Raw genomic sequence first — 6423 nt, forward strand, 5'->3', positions numbered from 1 at the left:
TCTCACCTGAATGCGTGTCCACTCAAGGCAATGCGAGTTGTTAAAAGGTCAGTGGCGGCGCTGTGTCTTGCCGGCTACTCCAGTCCTATACTGCTCTTTTCTGGAGGCTAGAGTACGCATTGGTTTTCAGTTGATTGGTTTGAATTTAAAGTCAAAAGATTTTTCATACAGGTAGTGCATTTGTGACTTAACTACTAATCAAATTAGCAGCTCCAAATTACAATGAAATTCTGTTGCTGTAGGAATTCAATACTAAACACCACACAATTGTGAGTCATGGAGCATTTTAAAACAAACATTGCTTTCTACAAAGTGCTGTCCATGAAATTCTTCTTTTTTAATGTGGAACCCAGGGAGCAGAAATACAACAAAAACAAGTAGGGGCCCCAAGTTGAGCCTTGTGGAACACCATCCAGCAGTTGGGCAAAGCAGGACTCAGAACAACCAAGGGCAACGCAAAAAGGTCTGCCTACTAAGTAGGATCTTCTCCATTAACAACACGAAAACCCACACGATAATGGCTTCAGATTGCTAACGTCGATCTTTGGCTGATACTCAGTAAGTCACTTTTGTGGTTGTCAGCCATGATTGTTTTCTAAGCAAATCGAGGAGGATTTTTGAAAAAAAAACTGTTTTTATTTATTACCTCCAACACCATAGGATTAGCGCTCTCTGGGCTATCCGGTAGGTGGACTTTGACTGGCCTTGATTATTGGTATGCGTATGGCCTGGTAGGCATACCGTATAACATTCATTCAGATGGGCGCCCTCTGGTGGATTGAGGGCTGCAACGTTTAAAACGTTCCTGGAATCTGGTGTCGGACTGTCGCACATCGGTCTTTCTTTTCCACTGTGGGCCAACATGAGAGAGAACGAGAGACAGCGAGGAAGGACACTCAGGACAGACAAGAAAATCTTCATAGACTGACTGGATGCTTTCTTCTTTGTGAGAGAGGGAGGAAAGGGTTTGTCGGTGTGGTGGTGGGGGGGCGATGTTGGGTTTAGGGAGGTTGACACAAGCAGGACAGACAGGAAGACAGGAGGAAAAAGGTGGGAAATGGAGAGAAAGCCGAAGGGAAAGAAAGCAAGAAAGAGCTCCAGTGCCTAGTCTTAATCTGAGCTGTTCTGATCAATAGCCCATTTCCCATTGTTGCCAGAGCCCTTCGATCGCTACACCACCGAATTAACACACCCACTTTAATCTAGGGGGAGAGGAGCCAGAGAGAGAGGGGCGGGGTTAAGGGGCGGGCGAGTGGGGAGCAGCTGCGGAGGCATTCTCAAATGAAATCAAATCTAATTGTTATCACTGTAGCCGCTGCACTTATTGCTGTTGGTGATATCCGCTGGCTACGTGCTAACACCTTCTCCCGCTGCTTTTAGTGGCGTAAACGGGACGTAAATAATCCAATTGAGTGTTTATTTGCTTCGTTTGGCGCGCTCCAGATTGGACTGGGATGCTTGGATTGCTGAGCCTAATTGCCGGGTGACACGGGAGCGGGCTCAGCGACCACCAGACACCCGACCTGCGGAAGGAGGTGGTGACCGCTGAGGTTCATATTTGTAAAAACCCATCCGAGAGGCTTTTGCTTTGCCTCTGTCGGTGCTGCTGTTTTGGTTAGCATCAGCATCCAAATGGGATATATTATTTATCCTCTGCAAAGAATGGAAACGATGGGTTTTAAATACGGATCCACTCATCCGTGTGCATTACAGTTGTTGAATATTAAATATCATTTTATAGTCCACAGCTTCAGGCGTTGCCAGCAGACTGTTTGCTTACTGGCTTCCATTGGGGCCACTCAAAGGGAGGGGAGGGGTGTCGGTGGTGCTGAGGGGGTCTCTTTCCTAGCACCCGTGGCCATACCACCCAACTTTTCCTTCCCTACGATCAATTCTCCTCACTCCTTTTGAAGTCGTTTCATAACAGAGCAATTTTCTCGTTAGCGTTAGTCTTTAATTGTGGGTAATTAAGCGTGCTGAGGCCGTATAGGGAGTGCTGTTCAGCGGGAGGGAGGTACTTTCGGAATTAGCTGAGTTCAGCTGTGAAATATGAGGTTAAGTGGTCGAACGATAAGGGGAAAAAAAAAGCGGGAGTCGGAAGGGAATCAGTGCCTCCCCTCCACCACAAGGGTCAACTGCGTCAAAAGAGAAATACAAATGCTTGCCCTCCTACCAAGCAATGCTTTCATCGCCTAATTGCTTGCTGAAGGCTGAAATGACGTCTAGTGAGTAAATGTGCCAAAATTAAAAAAAATAATTAAGTTAATGGAACGATAGTATTCCATGCCGGTGATTTGTTTGCTGAACATTTTTGAGTGTCCCGATTGAGTCGCCCCTAATATTTGCTAGCTCATTTTTAACACGATAGCATGCAGTTAGCTAGCTGGTTTGCTGTGCCTCCACTCCGACTCTGCATTTTACCTAGATGGCACAATTTACACGACAACCGGGTGTCGTTATTTGAATTCCCATGCAAGGGGTCAAGCCTATTATAATTGCTTTAGCTCCCGAACTAAGCTAAAGGCCAAACAGTCTGAACGGGAGAATGCTTATGTTTATGGAACAAGCCATCCAAATTGGAATGGAAATGGAACACTGAAAGCTCGGAACTCCTGCTTCCATACTGAGCTATCCGATAAGAGTCCGCCATCCGAAATCCTCAGGCTGTCGCCAATTGTCCCGAGCAGATTAAAGCACTAAAATGTGACCCTCGATTAAAGTGCCGTTAGCTGCTAAACGCTTCGGCGCCGAGCCCATGGCGGCCGTAAAAGTCGACATGGTGGTAAAGCGCGTGAGGAATGATCACGGCTATCGACTGTACCGAGACGGGCCCGTAAGGTCCCACTCATCCGCTGCTGATGGAATGCGCCCCTCTCTACTTCAAATGGTGATAATGAACTTGTTAGATCCTCTATAAATATTTCCCTTCACACTCGCCGATCGTTTCACTGGCTTCCCTAAACGCAGCAAACAAGCGGCCGGGCGTCGGAGGTGTTGTGGCTAAAATCTAGTAATCAATCAGGGGCTACGCCCCCTCGCAGTGGGGTCTTCATTTATGCAACAAAGAAGAGGGAAAGAAATAAAAAGGCACTATTGATGAACATAACATTAATGTCAATGGCAAAAGTTGAGCCGGGAAGCTTTGAAAACCGTATTGATCGTCCAACCTCAGAGTGGGAAATCAAAGTTGAGCATCTCTGAACAGAGAGGCAAACTGGCTAACCACTAGCACACCGTGCTGCCGCAACAACATTTGCAATCACCATCCATCCAGACTTTCTTTGAACAAATTCAACAACTAGTTTAGCACCCAAGGAAAATTTTCCGGTTTGAATTGGTGCACCCTCACAAGTTTCTCGTTTGATAACTCTTCAATTGTGATAGCCTGCATACATGTTGACAATTACTTGTTGGAGTAATGGCAAGTGACAGGCCGAGATATACGTACATCTATCTATCTATCTATCTATCTATCTATCTATCTATCTATCTATCTATCTATCTATCTATCTATCTATCTATCTATCTATCTATCTATCTATCTATCTATCTATCTATCTATCTATCTATCTATCTATCTATCTATCTATCTATCTATCTATCTATCTATCTATCTATCTATCTATCTATCTATCGATCGATCGATCGATCGATCGATCGATCGATCGATGGATTGATCTTTCTCTCTCTCTCTCTCTCTCTCTCTCTCTCTCTCTCTCTCTGTAAATATATATATATATATATATATATATATATATATATATAGATATAGATATAGATATAGATATATATATATATTTATTTTTTAATTTTTTTTCAGAGCCAAAGCCGATTGTTAGCAGGCAAGAAGAGACGTACCTGCAACGACAGCTGCCACTTCTGTGTAGTCGGCTATCCCGCAAGTTCGATGAGCGCAATTTTGGCAACGCGTGGACCCAAATACCGACGGCACCTAATCAGAGACGATTTAGTTGTTTTTTTCTTAATGAGTGGTGAGTACATGCGAGTACAGCAAAAAGTTGACTTGAGGGTTTGACGCGAGTGAGCAAAATGCTTTGGATTACATAAGCAAAGCCTTTAAGAAGCGTGTGGTGTGAGAGAGAGAGAGGGTGCAGGGGTGTGGAGTGGGGGGGCTCCGTGCTTGCGTGCGGCGGATCGATGGGGTTATAATTTTGTCTGAAGAAGGAAGAAAATAAAGTTCATGGAGGAATGATATTTGAAAACAGATGGCAAATCCCGTCCTGGTCGTCGCCCCCTCCCCGCTCCCTGACAGCCCCCCCCCCCCCCCCCCCCCCCCCACTACTCTCGCCCCTAAATAAGATTCGATCCCTGGGAATGGAGTGTAGACAATATTCCAAGCGACATTTGATGAAAGTGACAGATTTTTCATTTTGGACATGTTGGGGGGGTTCATCAGATTTGTCTGCAGGACAGAAACTTGGACGAGTCGCACATAAGCCCCAATGTAAGCAATACCCCCCCCATGGCTTCCCTGTCCCTCCTTCTCCTGTGCGGGTGAGGCAAAAGGGTGAGGAAACACGAATAGCAAATAAATGAGAAAATTTGGTACAGCGCCCCGCTTCCGCGCGTTCCACGCTAGCAATAACAATTAAATATCGACCGCTTTTCCCTCGGCCGGAGAGAACCTGAGATACCCGGAGACTGCCAAGTACCGGCACAACCCCCCACCCCCTCCTCGCCCCAACCCTCGCCGTGATTTTCTCGTCACCCCCTCCCCATCTCCACCTCCTTTTCTTCTAATCCAAGTCCATCAAGCCAATCTGCTCTAATTTGGTGGCGCTCATTCCTCCCCGTTCCATGTGTACCTCCAAAAGCTGTTTCAGCTCCACTTTCATCGTTGCTGATTCGGGGGGTGGCAACTCAAATAGATTTTTTTTTTTTTTCCTTCTGCACACCCCCAGGCAAGAAGACTTCCTCACACTGTGAATGCTACTAGATCAAAATCAATTACAGGATTAACGCTCAGCGGTCGCCCCTTCTGGACTACAAAAGACTTTTTTACGATTTTGAGGTAGTGAGAGGCATGATGACAAGGAAGTGACGACAAAAACAATGCATATTGCAGTACGATAAAAAAAAAAAAAAACTCAACACTCCATAAAATACAACCAAGGTTTACTGTTTGGTCATGTTTTCCCCTCCCCATTTTCTGTACCGCTTTGACCCCACGGGGGTCGCAGGCATGCTAGAGCCAATCCCAGCCGTCATCTGGCAGTAGGCGGGGGACACCCTGAACCGGTTGCCAGCAAATCGCAGGGCACACAGAGACGAACAACCATATGCACTCGCACTCGCACTCACACTCACACCTAGGGGCAATTTGGAGTACTCAATTGGCCTACCAAGCATGCATTTGGGATGTGGGAGGAAACCGGAGTGCCCGGAGAAACTCCACGCGTACACGGGGAGAACATGCAAACTTCACACAGGGAGGTGGACTCGAATCCGCACCCTCCTGACTGTGAGGCGGACGTGCTACCCAGTGCGACACTGAGCCGCCCTAGCCTTCAATTTATTTAAACTACCATATTTTTCGGACTAAAAGTCGCTTCGGAATATAGGTCGCATTAGCCATAAAATGCACAATAACGTGAAAAAAAACATATACGTCACTCCGGAGTATAAGTCGCATTTTGGGGGAAATTTATTCGACAAAATCCAACACCAAGAACAGACATGAACGAGCAACAACAGGCTAAACGATAGGTATGCTAACGTGACATAAACACAAACGAAGAGCTGAGAACGGGCCTGACGTAACATTCAGAGTTATTCAAATAACTATTACATAAATAACACGTTTATAAAACCATCTGTGTCACTCCAATTCATTAAATCCATCGATCGTCCTTTATATCAACAATGGGAGCGCACCGCTGACGGCACTTGCACTTCAAAATATTCCATAGGCCCATATGACGATATATAAATTATATATCAAATAACTATTATATCGCACTGGGTAGCACGTCCGCCTCACAGTTAGGAGAGTGCGGGTTCGTTTCCACCTCCGGCCCTCCCTGTGTGGAGTTTGCATGTTCTCCCCAGGCCCGCGTGGGTTTTCTCCGGGCACTCCGGTTTCCTCCCACATCCAGAAAACATGCTTGGTAGGCCGATTGAGCACTCCAATTTGTCTCTAGGTGTGAGTGCGAGTGCAAATGGTTGTTTGTCTCTGTGTGCCCTGCAAATGGCTGGCAACCGGTTCAGGGTGTCCCCCGCCTACTGCCCGTTGCAACTGGGATAGGCTCCAGCACACCCGCGACCCCCGTGGGGACTAAGCGGTTCAGAAATTGGATGGATGGATGGATAACTATTATATAAGCAATAATATTATCAAAACATCTGTGTGACTCCAAATCATTAAATCCATCGATCAAACGCCTCGTCCTTTGTCAACAACGC

Source organism: Syngnathus floridae, chromosome 10 (genome assembly GCF_059516105.1).
Source record: "Syngnathus floridae isolate MCC-2025c chromosome 10, RoL_Sflo_1.0, whole genome shotgun sequence".
Lineage (NCBI taxonomy): Eukaryota > Metazoa > Chordata > Actinopteri > Syngnathiformes > Syngnathidae > Syngnathus > Syngnathus floridae.